We start from the raw sequence: 17,996 nt of genomic DNA, 5'->3' as shown, positions 1-17,996 counted from the left end.
GAAGGCCAGCACAGACTGCCATCTCCCATGCTGCTGTGTTTTTCTTTTGCCCTGTCTTCCATAGAATTTAGAATTAGGATAAGCAGGTGCAGTTACGTGCTCACTTGTTAAATTTACATGGCTCTTTGAGTTTTAATGTAGAAGGCATGAGGGCCTGTATACACACAGAATTCCACTGTCAGTAGCACATGAACACATTTCTAGCTCTGTTTCCCCCTTCTTAGGTCTGGTATTATTTTATTAATGATTTGCATTGGGAGTTAGTTGCAGGTTAACCAGGTGTACCACAGGGCAAGCACAGAGCTGCTTCTGTGCCATTCACAGCGCAGACCTTCTGGTGTACAGGAGAATTGAAACTGATGGTAGAACTCTGTTAAGAGCGGACAGGCCCAAGAATAATTGCACTATGTTCTATGTAAATGTTTGTTCCCAATGGCCTTCACACTTTGCTGCTGTTGTTGTTTTCAGAATGGGCAAAACTTTTCAAAGGCAGTCTTTGTAAAGTAAAGTAAAAGCCACCCAAAAGCCAATGTTTTTCTTACATACACTGTAAGGTGAGATGTGCAAGTCAGAGCATTTTGTTTGCAGAACTGAGTACACACAATGAAGTGCACAAGATACCATTTTCTGTTCAATCCTAAAACCTCTTGTTTCAACTCAAGATCACATGGAGTTCTGCACCACGAGTCAGATTTTCTTCTTACTCTTAAAATAATCCATATCTTAAGTTAAAACATTCCCTAGACTGTTTAACCATCACACAGCTGACAAACTCTGCAAAGGGATTATACTTCACCTATGAAATGTAAGTCACTCCATACATATTGGGCAGTAAATCCAACACTAATACATTTGCATTTGCATGAATTTAGCATCTCAGCAAGGGAAGAGGCATTTTGAACAAGAGCTCTATGGAAGTAACAGTGGAGTATTTGTTGTCTGGAGCCAGAATCACTGCAGATTTCTAGGAATGCAGCTGAAATTTCATTCAGTGGGTTTGGGCTTTTATGTAAAAGAAACCTGACCTGAAAATTCAGGTCCTGCTGTAGTCCCTTTTATTATCTATTAGATGAATGTGGGGAGATTACTTTTTGAGAAACTATGCTGCCACAGAGTGCAAATTTCTCAGCTGAGTTTTCTGGTGATACATACTGGCATTATACGCTGACTGGCATTATAGTGACATTCAGAGTTTTGGATAAAAGCATGTATTTTGTTACATCGGTTTCATCAGATATTAGTTATCTGGTAAATTGTAAATGTCAAATCTGCCTGTGGAACATACACATACTGCAGTATTTGAAAATCTAGTGGGTCAGCAAAGAACCTGTGGGAGAAAGGCAGAAGTTATCCATGAGGGGCCATTTAGGGCCCCAGGCCTGATATTTGATTTCTCTCAGAGTGAGCACTGAAAAGACAAATGCAGCATTATTTTGGTGCAATCAGAGATGTGTAGTGGTACCTTTCCAACATGCTACACAAAGCATTGACACTCATGCTTGGCATGAAAATGCAATGTATGTCAGCTCAGTGGTAATGCACATTCTGGAATAGCAAGGTGTGTGTTCTAATTAAGACAAATTTGAAAGTCATCAGCAAAAGATTTAAGGAACAAATTCAGCAACTGTCTCATTAGGCACAAATAGTGGAAACCACAATAAAGAGGTGCTTTTTAGGACAGTCCCACTTCTCACAAGTTATGCCACCATAATTTCTTGGAAAGCACAAGAAAGCAGAAAAAGGAATTGCCAAACCCTAGATGTCCCCTGTACCTCAGGCAACTGGAAGAGCAGTTGAACTGGGAAGAAAATTATGGGAGGAATGAAAGAACACAGATGGTTCTTGCCTGGATGTGAGGGCCTGTTCATGCAGCCTGTGCAGGGCAGTGCTGTGCCCATGTAGGATGCCTGTCCAAAGACATGGCTTGTGGTCTGCAGCTGTTTACAAAGACTCGTTATGACACATCAGAATACTGGAATGAAGAGTGTAAATTTTACTGCAGATTTACCTTGGTACATGCCACATTGCTCAGATTACTACGAAATCTCCAAATGCCTTCAAATAGCAGCTTTTGAATAAGACAAGGAGGATAGTAGTTTTCTTTATATACTTCTATTTGTCCCAATATCATCAATAATTTATTTCCAATAACACTTGAACTGTTGTAGGGTTCCAGCTGGATTACAGGGTTACAGCCCTGGTACATGACAGCTGAGTCAAGAAACACAAGGCTGAGGAATCATTGCTGCTTTTCTAATTAGAAGGTGAACAGCAGAGGGAAAAATAATCGCAAAACTTTTCTTATACAGCTCATGCTTACTCTGACTTCTGCCTTAGTTTTCAACACTGTAAGGTTAGATGATCACAAGAAATCTCCTCAACTGATTAAGAAGATGATGCTTTAGACTGCTGCAGGAGGAAAAGGACAGATGGCGATAGGATGGCTTGCTCTGGACCAGCTCAGGCCAGCAGCTCAGGATTACTGCTGTATTGTTTGCTTAATATTACAGTCTACACAGAAGATAGATATATTCCTTGGTAACAATAATTCTCTCTCTGAGACTCATCAGGTTCGGCACAGAAGGGGTGGAAAACCAGGTGAGACTATTAGAAATCTATCAGAAATGATGTGGGGTGGCCACCTGAGATCAGCAGAGGACCAGGAGAGTCACAATGCAGTTATGCACTTCAGCTGGGAATGGAGTTATTGTAGCCAGGAAGATCTTTCAGTAACAAGAATCAAGAGGCTGTATCTTAATCGTGATACAGATGCTAGTAAAGACAAGTTTTCCTGTTCAACAGAGCTACCCATACAAGTGCTTGGCCAACAACAGTAGGTGGTTGGAGTGCGTAGTTTCGTTCATCTGGATTTCTTTTAAAGTTGATCACAGAGGTTAGGCCTGTAACAGTTAAATCATTACATACAGCCCAAAACACACGTATGCCAGACTATCTTTGGAACATGGGAGGCAATTCTATTGCTATTTGGAAGTCTTATTTGATGTAATAATTGTAAGAAAAATCAGTTTCAGTGGCAGGCAGTAAGACTGTGGTTTTGGTCCTGATGCTGCACGTACCTGTGCATGTGATTATCTTTGAGCACAGTGAGGGGGGCTACTTGGTTGCACAGAACACGGTTTAGAAGTTTTAGATCAAGACCTCGTGATTCTTACTGCAGAAAAATACATTGTGTTATATACTGGAGATACCATACTGACAAGTGCAGTTGATCTCCTCCAAACACAGCATCTGAAGCTGCAAGGAAGCTTTGTATCATATGCCTGTATGTAGCTTCTTGAGAGAGAAAATCGGTCTGAGAGTGACTTTCAACAACTGGGGCTTGCCTTGGTTTCTTTTCCAGTGCTCTTTGAATCGTGGTTAATTAGAGGAGTTCAGACTCCCTCATATCATATTCTCCTGTAGAATGTGAAATTGTAGACATTGTATATTCTTGTAATAAGTGCCAGGTTGGAACTTTGAAAAATCATGCCATTAATGCTGATATCAGCATGCATTACTCTGTGCCTCAGTTAAGGTAGGTAAGAGCTGGGTTAGCTAACTGCAAACATGTGCCATTGCTCAGAGTCCTGTTTGTAAACCTTGCTTCTTAATCACAGCCGTTCCTGTAGCTTTATCTGGCATTTTAATGGTGCTGACTAACCTTGGTTTAATTAGCTGCCTCCATAAAGTACTGGGCAAACCATCTGTGTGAATCCTTTTAATTAACTACGTTCAGTGGTGTCATTTTTGGCATTCATAGCATGTCAGAGGAAGCAATATAAAACATAGGCTGAAGATGTTATAGCATCAATGCAAAAGGAAGTGGCTTTGTTTCTGTGGCTGCCATTTATTCTCCAAGGGCGCAGACTTCAAAATAGAGGTTGACAGGCCATGCTTGCATTTCCTATGATTTTACAGGGTTCAAGATAAGACTGTGAGTTATTAAAATGGATAGCCTGACTTATCACAGGTCTAGCATTAGGTAAAAACAAGGAGCTAAAATGTGCAGCCACGGCTGAGCACATGACTTGCTATGGATTTGAACTGACCCTGCAGGTATCTGTAAAGGTTGAGTCTGGCTGAAGGTTTCAGGGTTTACAAGCAGGCAACAGAATACAACCATGTCAAAAATTAATTTGTTTCAAAATTTTTCTATTTTAAAAAGTAATTTGATACTGTGGTGACTATGCTTGAGTTCTTATACCAAGCATTCCTTTATTCCAAACCTGGGATTCTCTCCACCTTCTGCTGTCTACCTGGGCTGTTTTTCACTCGTGTGCCATACACACAGGGTAAATCCTGGCCTCAGTCAAGCCAACAGAAAGCTTGTCTTCAGGATTCAGCCCAGGTGCTTGCTGTAACTCTGCTCTCTAAGATTCCGACTGGGGAGATGGAAGCTTGTATTGGGAGGAACTGTTCATCTAGAAAAGAACAAGATTTTCTACCTGTTCAGATTTATAGTGAAGCCTGATATAAATGCTCACTCTGAACTAAATCTGCACATAGCTATAGCTTGCTTACTGTATGAAATGTTGTCCTTTTGACAAGAAGCATGAAGAAACCATATGGGAAGAAGTTTGCCATAAAGGGACACTAACTTAACGTGAAGTGCAGTGCCCATGCTTTTCTAACAGTCTGATGTAACAGAATTAGATATGAATTTGATAAACCACAGAAATCTTCTGGCTCAGTGGAAGTTTTCTGGCTCAGTCACAGATTTTTCATGGAAACCTGCATCAGATAATTGGGGGTGGGGGTGAGTTTGTATGCACAATATGCACAGACCCTGGCCAAGAATTCCAGGGGCTTCCTGGCTTCTGGAGCTTCCAGTCTCCTGGGAACAACAGAACAGTGTCAATGGATCACATGCAACTTTGGAAATGGCATCATTTACCCTATCTGCTTACAACTGTATTTCTTCCTGGATTGTTACAAAAGCTTGTTCCTGAGACGCTTTATCCTTACTTGGATATGAAGCAGAAGAGCATCAGTTATCTGCAGCTAATCCCTTGAATAGCTTAGACAAATTCCACTGGCAGTTCCTGCTCTTTGGATCAGTGGCAACATCACTGAAAATATTTCTGTGTAGGCAATGAAAAGCATGGGCAAACTAACCTTATGGGAAATGTTACCAGCAGATGACTTGCTTGAGGTGAGGAAGGGCTCCAGGATCCAGTCCTTACAACAGTCATTGAGGCCTGCAACTTGGATCCTTCTGTACATACAGATACACTTTCTAACAAACAAACTAGCTAACAAACTGGCAAAGCCAACTCAAAGTCACTGTAGTCATGGCTTGACAATCAGTGAGCTATTTATGATATGAAGTCTGATCTGCAACCAATATTAAACTGAAATGATAACCAAGTGTACTTCCTAAGAGGAGATGGTACAAATTAGACAAGAAAGGTGTGCAAGCAAAACTCTGCCTTCTGCATACCGCTTAGCAGGGTCTGACAGCACCCTGCACAGCGCTCAGTAAGGTCTGTGGGGTCTTACTGCATCTCCATGGGATACTTTCTTGTACAATATTCTGGCTGTTCTTGTTAGTACTTTGCTTAACACTCTCACTATTGCTTATTTTAGTATCAGAACATCTGGCAAAGATCATTTTTTAAAAATCCTACAGACTCTTGGCTTGCTGACTTAGAAACTATTTTTAAACTGCAACATTCAGAGTCACCTAGTGTCATTTACTGAAAAAAATGGGCTTTTAATATCAAGCAGAAATGCTAGGCACTCAGCCTGGCTTGGTTTTTGCAGTTTGTCTGTTTTATTAACCACCCTTGTAAAAACAAGCAAGTGCTAAACAATCTGAAATTAATCACGAGGTTTAATGCCTTAAGAAACTTACCATACTGGGAACTGTTCTGCAGATAGTCCCTTGGTCTGTTGTAAGTGGATAGATGATAGATAATGAATTTCAATCCTGACAGGATTTTATGAAACATGTTTTCTGAATCAACATGGAGCATAAGCATGCACAGACCAAGAAAATGCAATTTGTTTTGGAGTCCTACTCACTAGACAAGAAATAGAATCCTGCTATAATTCAGGGACCACTGTTTGCAATGCCATCTCTCCTGCATAATCACTTGTATTCCCATTGCCATCTCTCCTGCATAATCATTTGCATTCCCAGTGAACTTTAACACTTACTGAACAAAACTGGAGGAATTAGCTTAGTTGCATCAGCTACTTCAAAGCTCTCTAGGCTGTATCCCAGTGCAGGAAGCTGACTTTGGACACCAGCTAACCAGCCACCATACACTGTGCTTCCACACAGAAATCATCAAGTCACCCCAAATTGCAACATAACATCACGCAAAGGCATATTACTTGCCCTGACATTTAAAATTGGCATCAGAATTGCAGGATAACTATTCAGAAGCAACACAGAAAGAGCAATTATGAAGGTCCTTAATCAGAATGAAACAATTCTTGGAAGTGTGCCTATTGTGAGCACTTCTGGTGCCAAAGCGGAGCACAACTAGAGTATAAGAGTATTTCTCACTATTTTGCTTATTGAAAAATACCTGAAACCTGACTCAGCTTAGGTCCACACACTGTCCAACACAGTGGGCAGCACTTAAGTTGACCTCAGATTTGTTTTCAGAACACTGTTTGCTTGTGTAGGAGTTGCACATACCTCTAGGTCTCCCTCAGAAAAGTTTGTTACTTTTCCACTGTCATGGAGTCAAGGTCTGTTCCCTGTAAGAAAAACCATTCCCTAGGGTAACTTACACAAGTATCAGTAGAAAGATTCAGGGCTAATTCTTGCTCGTTAAGTCTTCATACTGGTGGTACTTTACCACAATGCAAAAGCTGATACAACGGCCAGGTCAGGTTGCACTATGAAGACCAAATCCCAGGAGGACCCAAGATGTGAAATGAAGTAGCTCAGAAAAACAGTAATGGGATCATTTATTCATGAGCTTAAGAGTGTATTTCTGCATAAAATCTTGCAGATTACAAAGTGAGTTGAAAAAAATCAGTGCAGCAATGTAGAATAAAAAGCCAGTTTGCACCAACTGTAATTCATGGTAAGAGCTGGAGGCATAAATACAGGGAGGACAGAGCTGCAGATAAGATGTTGGAAGCATTCTTTGTTACCTCTCTAGCTCTCTTCCACTTCTCCCAGAATGCAGCCTACAATTGCCAGAGGCCTCCAGGAGTGAAAAATGCAGTGTTTTCCTCTGCCAATGGAATATTTGTTTTTAAAATGGGCCATCATTCACAGGGGTTGCGCATCTGTCTCAGAGTGGATTTCACTTTGTGTTTGTGTGTGGAGCAAGACTTCCTGAAATTAGCCAGCCTGAGCACTGTCACTTGAGACTACAGCTCTGTCCTGGCTAGGAAGCGTGCCTCCCACCCCAACATCCAGCTCTTATCTGAAGGTGCAGCTGGGACTGGCAGCAGCAAAAGCAGTCCTTGGCTTTTTAATTTTTAATTTTTTTTTTTTTTTTTTTGAGTTTCTGGTGAAGTGTTAAAGTTTTAGGGGTAATAATATGCCCTAAGGTTGCACCTTGCACATGGTGTATAGCATCTTTCTCACCATAGCACAGATCAGTTCATTTCTTTCAAATGGGTTCCAGTGACGCTATGGACTGACTGCTCAAATGAAGTGCTCTTCAGTGAGTAACTCTGGAGGCTGGGACTCTAACAAACAATTCAACAAAAAAACAAATTTCAATTTAGGGACAGCAATATTGAAAAACATGGAATAGTATGCAAGCAATCATGCAGCTGTTCCAATTAGCAGTGTCCATGTGTTCAAAACTGTGTAGATGTGATTATCAGGGACAGGGCATAGTGGGCAATATAGGTGGTACATGGACAGTTGGATTAGATGACCTTAGAGGTCTTTTCCAACCTTAACGATTTTACGATTCTGTGTTTCCTCCTGCAGAATCAGAGCTCTGAAAAAGCGGTAATGAGTACTTTGACCCCTGCTGCCTTGGTATCTGTGTTCCAGTGGGTTCAGCCAAAGCACTTCCCAGTCCTGGAAAGAAGCTAAATGCTAGTGATGTTCCAAACCGAGGATGAAGAAACCTGCCTGCAGGCAGAAATCCTCTGTACTAGGCTCGTCCCTCTGCTACGCGATAAGCCAACGGAATATGGTTATTATACATATGAAACAGCTATTCTCTGTGAGGCACATGTTTGGAATAGAGGAATGAATATGTGTTGATAATCTGATCCTTACAAACTCAGAACAGAGCCTAAGACTTAAGTAAGTGAGGGAAGCATCCTGCAGAAAGGGATTATGCAACTTGCTAGGAGAGGGACAGTCAAACAGATTTTGACATGCTTACATTAAATAAATCTGGAACAACTATGTTGACTGGACTAACCTTAATGCCCTGTTCAATCCAAACTATTTTTTAATATATTCTTTTCAAAAAGATCCTCATGTTTATATGAGAAAAGGGTAACACAAATAATATACGTCTGTATTTATGCAGTGCATTTCATTCACAAATAGCAGTGCTTTCGTATAACACAGAGCACTTGCCTATTTTCCTGCAGTGCCTGTAAAACTGAAGTTAAATGACAGCAGTAGGTTTGCTTTGTACACAGAGATTCAGTTAATGCTCATCTTCTGATCCATTTGTACCAGAGGAGACTTTGCAAGAAAGCACAGAGCTGGGAATGTGGATTTTCTTATTCTACCAGCATGGTTCAATTTCCCCAGAAAGGCCTTTAGTGCAGGAGACATTCCATAGTAATGTCCTGGCCACCTTAGCATGTGTGTATTGTTTAGGGCTGCTTGGTAAGAGAGAGCCAAATTCAGAGGGGATAAAGAAAGCGGAGAAGACAGGGGATCTGTGTTTGATAAGCAGCATAGAGCATTGTGAAAGACAAGTGTCACGGTGACCTGGGATAATGCATGCTTTTTCTTTCTTCCAGACACTTGCCAAACTTCCCTTGCTATCTGCATACACTTGCCTAAGAAAATCATGATACCTATCAGCATTACTTCTTCCTGATCTGCTGTTAGTGAAACTTCAGGGCTGCACAACTAAACTGGCAGACTGCCATTGCAAACTGGCTGTATAAGGTCAAAACCAACAGCTGCTGAAAGAGCAAGTGTTCTTACCACTATCATGTCAAGAAGGGTAAAGAACACAAACACTGTAAAGCTATTCTATCACCAGAACTAAATCCCTATCCGTCATCTCATGAGAATACAGCAACTTCAGAGAGAGAAAAGCTGCCCACTGTTTCAGTGCAGGGTTACCTCCTGTGGTTCACCTAGCTATTAGGTGGCTACAGGTTCTTGGGGGATTATAGCACAGTGTAAGACAGCAAATGGATTTCCTTTCTATAAAAAATTCCTTTACTTAATTTCTTCCCTCCACTACCTTTGTTTCCACTCCACATGAATGTGTCACCTCAAGGTCTGATCTGAAGTCCATTGAACTAAGTAGATTTGGAACTTGGCCCAAACACCTACTCTGTGTGGTACAGCATAAAGGCAGTTTCCTCTTTGATCTTCTGTCTCATATTTCTAGCTTGCTCCTTAGCATTTCTAGAGAGAGGATTGTATCGCAGTCAATAACCGCATCTGTTCTCATAGAAGGCTTCATCAAAAAACTATCAGATCTAATGGAAACCTGTTGATTGACTACAGCAGACTGTGGATCAGCCTTTTCCCTCAGAATGCATCACCATCAGAATTCTTATAAATCTGTGATTTAAAGAAACGTAGATGATGTGTGAAGGTCCCTTTAAAAAACAACAGTGCAGTGATATTGTTTTTAAAGCAGTGGCTGAGGCTGACAATAACTTTGGATTGGAAAGTTGTGCACTATCCCAAAACTGCAAACACAAGTTCTAAACAAAATCCATATGTGCTTCTCAGAGATGCAGGTGTCAAAGATATTAAGCCACAAAATGCTTTACATTAAAATAACTTCAAGGACTGTGTTAAGCTCTAAAAACTCCAAGGTAATTCAGAGGTAATGGCAACAGCCAGTCTTCAGTATGGCCAGCCAGTAGAGAGTATATGAAACTCATTGCTTGAAGGAACTAGTAGCACCTTATCTAGACAGCATAAACTTTCATACAGATTCAAAGCAAAGATGTCGTTTCACTGTAAACCCTCCAAAGGCTGTTGGATGTTTTTGAACTTTCTAGGGCTAAAGTCAAGCTCTTCACATTATTTTAATATATTTTCTGCAGCTTAATTTCCTGTGTTTTCTTTTATAGTGGCATAAAGAAACTGCTCAGCAAAACTCTGAAGGAGTCATAAAACACTTTCTAGGTTGCTCCATTTTAATTCCTGGTCTAAAGCTGAACTATTATATGACTCTATCTGTCATTTTCCCAGCCAGGGAAACAAACTGAATTAAGCTTTCCTGGACTTAGAACTCTCTCTGAAGCATCTTTGAAGCTCTTGGAACTTGTCTTGGAAAAATTCTGTTTCTACCCTACCCTATCATATCAGTCCAAAGAATGGAAGTTCTAGTCTGGTCATCCTTGTGTGCAGATGGGGTTTTTTTAGTGCATTTTGGATGCTGATTTACAGGCAGATTTTTTTAACTTTTAATGTTCAAAGAAATGGAATGGGAACAAGTCATAACCTCAGTCTGGCTGTGATAGCAAACATTCCTTTATGAAGCCAGTAACAAAGACAAATTACCAATCAAACAAAATTATTTGAGCCCAGGTCAATATGAAAAAACTAAATGCCTCCCAAGAATGCCTATACTGTTGCATTTTCAAGTAACATTTATTTCCAAATAAGCTATTTATTTGAACTATCTGGCAGTAGCCCACTGTTGGGACCCTGCAAAAACCAGAACATCTCACTGTTCTCTGGCACTGTTCAGGATTCTGTGTGTCATTCCGATTCCACATGTGACTATCCAAATTGTTGGTCTATGCAGAGTAGCCATATCTAAGCCTGGAGGAACCAAATGCAGACTGGAGAAATTTGATTATTGATTGATAATATTACTTCTCCAGTTACTTATATCAGCTGCTGTACACGTTAGCATAAATATTCTGGGGCCTTCTGTGCTATGACTAATGAGAGCTTGGGTCACAGGTTATTTCTAGGCTCTTCTTCATCGTCTGAAGAATGCAGAGATGGGCAGTGAAGGCAGTGGTGGAGCTTCAGGGCCTGCAGGCAGTGTGAAAGCACAGATCGAAGGTCTTAAGGGATCACTGCTGAATGATCCCAGCATCCTTCGGATGCTGAAGTAAAAGTAAGGTGGGAAGGTGGAGATGAACACTGAAAGGGAGCTGAATGTGCAGTGTTTCTTCCATGAAGTGAAGCTTGTGTCAGACATGTGACAAGGTGTGAGAAGTGGGCAGGACACTGAGAATGTGGCCAGTCGTTCTAAAATTTGAGATGTGCCTGTAGCTCCAAAGAAATATGTTTGCCAGCTGTTATTCAAGTGCCAGTTAATGTGAGGAAAACAGTCGAAGTAGGACCCACTGATAAGGTGGTTATGAACTTATATGTCCTATATACACATCTGTTGCAGAAAAATTAGATGTTATTCTGTGGATAAATAATTGGGACAGGCATGGATAATGCTTTTAAATGGTCAAAATTTTCATGAGTCTAACTTCTCATAGTACCTGTCAGAGAATTTGGCTGCTTCCATAACTGTGGACAATGTAGAATGGGTAAAGAATAAAACCAGAAGGACTTCCAAGCAGTGCAGTTGTTTGATTAACAATGATAATTACCTTGAGTTTCCCTACTCTTTTATTCTCACAGTAGTTCTGCATAGAACTCTTCTCCGTACACTAAGTTTTCTTTTTCCTCACATTTTTAGCACTGTGTTTTGTATGGGGACGCTGCAAGGACTTTCAGCTGTACATGTGGTACACTACTCCATCACTGATAGACTGGACTTTGTAGATGACACTTAGGTTAGATGTCTGAACCTCACCAATGCTAATGATTGATGAATATAGCTGAGCTAAGTGAAGGCTCTGTGAAGGGGAACCCAATTTTTATAATGTTGTACTTCCAGTGCCTGATTTACTGATGCTTATGCTGTCTTTGATTTTTTTCATCTGAACATTCCTCCCAAGATTTAGTAATTCTCAAGCAATTACTTCTACAGAAATTCTCCACAATTCCTGAATCCCTGCTGCACTGAGAGTCCATCATGCATCAAGCACTGTGCTCCCACCTCCTGTGTGAAATGGACTTAGGATTCAGCATCAAAATCTCTTATAGGCATCACAAGTGATGGACTTGATAAGATTTCTCTACAATTTCTTTTACAAAATGACAACTATTGATGCTCTGTTGGATTTTTTTTCATCTCACAGTTGACTCTCTGGGTGGTCTGCAAGGTGTTTTTACTTGTTATTGTCTCAAAAGACAGCAGCTATCCACTTTCAACAACTACAGTATTTGCTGCTATCAGATTGAAATTTCATTAAGAATCATTAAAGAATGAAATGTTATCTGCATATCACTCTTCTCTTGAGAATCTCCCTGTGGCCTTCTCCCTTAATGCTTTTACTACTGCATAGAGGAAAGGAGGTCACGGGCTCAGAGACTCCTTACATCACTGCATGACCAATGGTCTCAAATCCCTTTACAGAATCATACGGAAAGCAGACGTTCTGGAAGAACAGTTCCTGAATAAATTCTGCCCAAAGACTTAGAGGGACAGGTTAACATAACAGAAAAGGGTTTCTGTGATTGAAACCTGTCAGAGAAGAGAACCTTGAAGATCTTCTGTGGTAGGGCAGAGATTGGTTTGGGCAGCAGAGAGTTTCACAAGTCACACATGAAGTCTAGATCGTCTCCAAATTCTCAAAAAGCCCGCAGGTATTTGAACCATGCATACTGGTTCAGGCAAAATTTGTCGAAGGATGATACGCAGTTTGGCAAGTTACGCAAATATTTTTGATCCTGAGTATTGCTGTAATAGTCTGTTTGAGTTTCCGACTAATTTCAGGTGATACAGCATCATCAATAGACATACATTTCATATGGGAGGTAACAACTGTTTACTAGCAGCATGTAAAGCTATCTGATAGTGAGAGACCACCTGGACATATTTTAAATTACTATTTTTACATGGACTCTTTTATTTCCTACTGAGACCCATATATTCAAGGCAAATAAAACTTTTTGTGGCATCAGTGAGATCTGGGCTGAGTTTCTCACTTAGTTGCATGAGAAGGCTAGATGGCAGCAACAAGAGTCGTGTAGAAAACAGGAGCTGGGCATAACATTCCAGAGTGCTCCAGCTGCCCACATTGAAGATTTGGTTGTAACACAGTGCAAGATGCACTGTTTTATACACGTGGTTGTTTGGTTACATATATAATCTATATCAGGTCAAAAGGTGCAGTATGTACGCAGGGTGTTGCAGGACTGAGTCTTTAAGAATATCGGTGCTACAGAACGCAATGTATCAGTTACCTGGAGGGTAACTGGAAGCTACTGGGAGGAACTGAGTGAAGGCAGCACTGAGCTCATTGCAGCCTTATTTTTCTGCTTCTTGAGTGAATTTTGCACTGCTGTGAGTTCTGCGCTGTCCCACCTGGGCTGCCTCCAGGGGCTCGAATAGCAAGTTCAGAGATAATGGCTTTATAAAGTCATGCTGCTGTTACCATGCAGACAAAGCCTCATCCACTGCTGGTGATGTTCTAATACCACTACAGTAAGATCCCCAATTTGGTTTGCCTTTGGAGTTAGTCAGCTCTTTGTAGGTGCCACCTGGCATTTTGTTATTTCAGTATCTACAGAACAACAAGAAGTACATCAGAAAAGTGGTTTGAATTTGATACAGAAAAATCATAGTACCAAAGGAGCTCAAACACAAATGTGTTACTAATCATGAGCATTCCTGGAAGCCTGTGTGTTTAGTCGGGACAGCAAGCTCAAAAAATACTCGAGCCAGATGGGCTGATTCATACCTCAGTGTCCTGCCTTATCTGCTGAGAAATCAAACCAGCAAGTGGAATATAGAAACCCTTTCTAAATCCTGCAGCATGTATTTTTACTTCTGATGTCAGCATTCTCCATGTTGTATTTACATCTTCCAGAGTGTTTTTCAAATCTAAACCTAGACTGTAAATCTCTGAGTCACAATTGTTCCATACAGAGGTGATACAACTTCCAATAAACGTTCCATTTGTAAAAGCACTGTCCACAGTAGTGACAGAAGACAGCTGCAACTGAACGCTTTCAGAAGCTGCATGTGAAGTTTATTTTCATGGCAGAGGGCAGCAGGTGTGAAATCCTCTCTAGCTCCAGAGCTGATCCAGCCCTAAGAATGACAGTGAATTATCTCCCTGAGTCTAAATCACCTCTCTCCTGATGTGCCAGGAGCAATCCTGAGGTAGAAGGAAAGAATTCAAGCTGTTGCTTGATCAGATGTATGATTTTAAAACCACCTGCGTGGATCACTCTTGAGCTCAGCTCAGCACTCTGACTGTGGGTTGTCAGAAAGTGTACCTGAGCAGGTGATATGCTTCTGGGCCTCACTAATGTGTAAGAGGAGTCTCAATGAATGCAAAGCTAGTTGTTCTAGTCCCAAGGTGTGATAATAAAAATCCAGTTCAGATAGTAAAAGAAAATATTTTTCAGAGCTGCAGAAGGATAGAAGACACAGAGTCTGGATTTTGGCAGTGCTAGTAAGCATAAATTGAAAAAATACCAAAAAGTTAGCAATGAATCTGTGGTAGAGGCTGGTAGGGTAAACCTCTGGTAAAAGTAGAAGATGCTTCATAATATATGTCTGACCACTCCTTAAGATTCATGGTGGCTGGTGCCAGGGAGACAGGATACAAACACTGCATCTCTTTGTGTTAGCAAGTCCAGTGTCACTATGGATGCAGGAGACATGAATTCCAAGGGGAGAGCGGTGCCAACTTTTCTCAAAGGAATCCCTTCAGCAGCTCCTCCGCGTAGGTGCTTAAGAAGGTCAGTTTCCAATGAAAGTTGCTGCCTCCTGGCATTACCTCTGCTTGATTAAATAAGGAGGCAGTTATTTGTGCAGTTGCACTCTACAAGGCCAGCAGAAAGCAAGGAGTGACTGTGACTAGCACTACTCATTTCTGAATGCTTGAGGAACTGAGGGGAAACACAGGTGACACAACGTAATGAGTATTTAGGAGGGCAATTCAGATGAAAGGCTACTGGACAGTGCTTAGGCACCTTCTGTTATAAAATAACTGGGGAACCAGACAAGTGAAACTCTTACATAGCAAGGGATGCTGCACAAAAGGCATCGTGTGCTGGACACTCAGAAATGGAAAGCTGGCATAAGATGTGCAGGAATGCTTGAAATATCTATACAGATCAGGCATGAACATTTACGAAGACAGAGCATCCAAATATGAAACACGTAATCACTGCAGAAAGCAGAATACAAACAATCCCTAAAATCACCAGAGATTCCTGGTCATCTTCTGCTTAACACATTGGTGCAGATTTATCTACATTACAGATTCCATTAGAAAAAAAATAAAGTTTACTGGCACTCCTATTTTGTAATGAGCCACTGCCAGCTGGCAGTTCAGCAGCCCGTCACATGTAGCACATAGACTATAGCTTGAATCTAAGCATGAAGATAGTGGATCAGAATTCAGGAAAGTCTCATCCTTATAATTTTCTGGATTTATTAATTTAAACATATATATTTCCAAATTGTAGCTCAAGTCTGTGAAGAGCAAGAATTTGATTGGAAAGCTTTGAGAGTTTACAGGGCCCCTTACTTACAAGATTATTGAAGAATGTTTTAAAATCTTGATTGGTATCAGGTTTGCAGCTCCACAAACAGAAAAAAAGACAAACAGTTCACTGCCAAAGAGCAACTGAAGCAAAAACAGTCAGTCTAGAATCATTTATGTTTCAGTACTAAATACCGTACAGAGATATGCAAAAACCTCAACCAGCAGTTGCTGCCCAAAACACTAATTGCATAGCAAGAGTGGGATTTCTGATATTTAGCTGTGCAAAAAGTAAGCATCTAGCATACCCTAGTTGCCTGTGCTTCCCTCCATAATCAGTGGAGGCAACAATCAGACAGGCATCTCCAGGGAAAAATTCTTCTTCTGGATAACAGGATGAATCACCCTCAGGGGACATTTTGTTTCCAGCAGCTATAAAGGGTATCTAGATGATTCCCTTGCCAACTGGAGGTTGGATTAGTTGGAAAAACAGACGGAGCTTTTGGGCAAGCCACTTCTGCTTTTGATCTGCAAACAGAAGCATTGTTCATGTTCCTAGCATCTTACTATTTTACCTAACTGCACTAGTTGGGCAAATGAAATGCATTATCTTACAGCCTTTTTTTCCTATGTTTTAGACCATCATCACTAAAATCAACTAGATGCTGAAATTTTTTATCTAGAGTTGAACAGGATGAAACTCTCCCCAGAACACAAGAGGAGCGAAAATACTCAAAGAATATGCAATAATTATCTCAACCTAAAATGATAATATTACATCCTGAATAAACGGTGACTGCCAGCTTGCCTGAGTAACAGTCAGCCTGCCCATAGCAAGTCCAAGTGCAACCAGTGTCCCAGTAAGTCAGTATGATGAAGTCTAGCTGCAGCTAAGTTCATTCAAATCTCTGGGGGGCCTCCGAGCTGCTCCTGAGACTTAGCTGCCCTACTCAGCTGCCAATGATAAGAGCAGTACAGCAGGAGAAACAGACTGCAGGTATCAGGCTCACTGCTGGTGTACATCAGTGGCTCAGAAGGTCACTGTTGAAAGGCCTGTTGTGAGACTGGCCTTGTGATCAGAAAGCTATTAAGGTACAGTGATCTCATTATGATGTATGTCTAACTGTTTCCTCTGTAAATGTGATTAGGTTGCTTTCCACAACTATACAGAGGAACAACTATACAGAATATGTCTGGGAAGACATACTGCTTGGGATTTAAATGTAAAGGAAACAGAACATGAGGAAATGTTTTGAGGGAAGCAGTTCTGTGCTGATGAGCAGGAATTAATCATGTTAGTTTAGGAAGCTGCTGCATCTCTTGAACGAATAACTGGCATTTAAAGGCAAAGGCTGCTGCAGTGTGTGTTAACACCAGCCTTGTGGGCTGACAGCTGTTACTTCCTCACAGTATATGCACTCTTGGCACTCTGTGACAAAGGCGAGAATAAATGACAGGAAGGACAGGAGTGATTTCCCTGACCTTTATACAGTGATGGTGTAGATCTCTGTGTTCAAAGCTGCATTCGGATTCTGTTTACAGTCCACAGAAAGATAGCAGCACTTCCAGGATAGAGTTCATCCACCCGTTTTAGATTTCTGTCATGGCATCAGAGGAGCTTCCTCACCACTGTTTAAAATACAATTCTAGATACTTAGGTCAGATATTGATACATACATGGCTCTGAAAGCAATGTCTCCTATTTATTTCCATGGAAAATACGACAGATACAAAGAGCGCAATAACACTGTTTGATAGAGCAAATTCTTAGCTACAAAACACTACCTTTCAATATAGTCACCACCACTAGCTATGCATGTTCACCAGTGATGAACAAGAGCCTGCATGCTGTTCTCATACTAATCTGCACCAGTGGAAGCGCCCTGCTCTCACTGTCACCGCTGCTGAAATGCACCACCCACCCCTCACTGTGCTCACACCCACTGTTTGGTGTCCAGAAACATTCAGCAAGCATCAGTGAATGGCAGTGGGTGCCATGTTTTCCGCATGAAGGAATTCAATGACAAACCTCTGCTTTATCCTCACTTCCACGTCAGAAACCATTCTGTCAGGCTGCCCTTCTGCTGCCATCTGTCACACGGCAGCAAAATGTAATGGGATATTGGCAGGAAAGTTCAGCCTCTGCTGCTGTACCACCACCATCTGCCTCTGATGTGGCGGGCCAACATAATAAAACAGGAGGCCTTACTTTTGGAGCAGCCCTCGTATATCCGATAGACAGATGTGTATGATTGTTGTGACAAATGAATGCTATCAGAAGTTTACTCGTGGGTGCCATTTGCTCTCCAGTAAGTGTGACCAATACACTGCAATCA

At 41.2% G+C, this 17,996-nt stretch overlaps 2 protein-coding genes across 4 annotated transcripts in view; one reads left to right on the top strand and one right to left on the bottom strand.

Moving 5' to 3' along the window:
- Positions 1–17,996, top strand: part of PAK3 (p21 (RAC1) activated kinase 3) — a 154,445-nt gene that overhangs the window by 8,207 nt on the left and 128,242 nt on the right. The gene's annotated exons all lie outside the window — the stretch shown is intronic.
- The window catches only part of CHRDL1 (chordin like 1), a 42,322-nt gene that overhangs the window by 14,842 nt on the left and 9,484 nt on the right, over positions 1–17,996 (bottom strand). The gene's annotated exons all lie outside the window — the stretch shown is intronic.

Source organism: Lagopus muta, chromosome 13 (assembly GCF_023343835.1).
Source record: "Lagopus muta isolate bLagMut1 chromosome 13, bLagMut1 primary, whole genome shotgun sequence".
Classification (NCBI taxonomy): domain Eukaryota; kingdom Metazoa; phylum Chordata; class Aves; order Galliformes; family Phasianidae; genus Lagopus; species Lagopus muta.
Note: the sequence above shows the minus strand (reverse complement) of the source record. Positions and strands in the feature narration are given on the sequence as shown.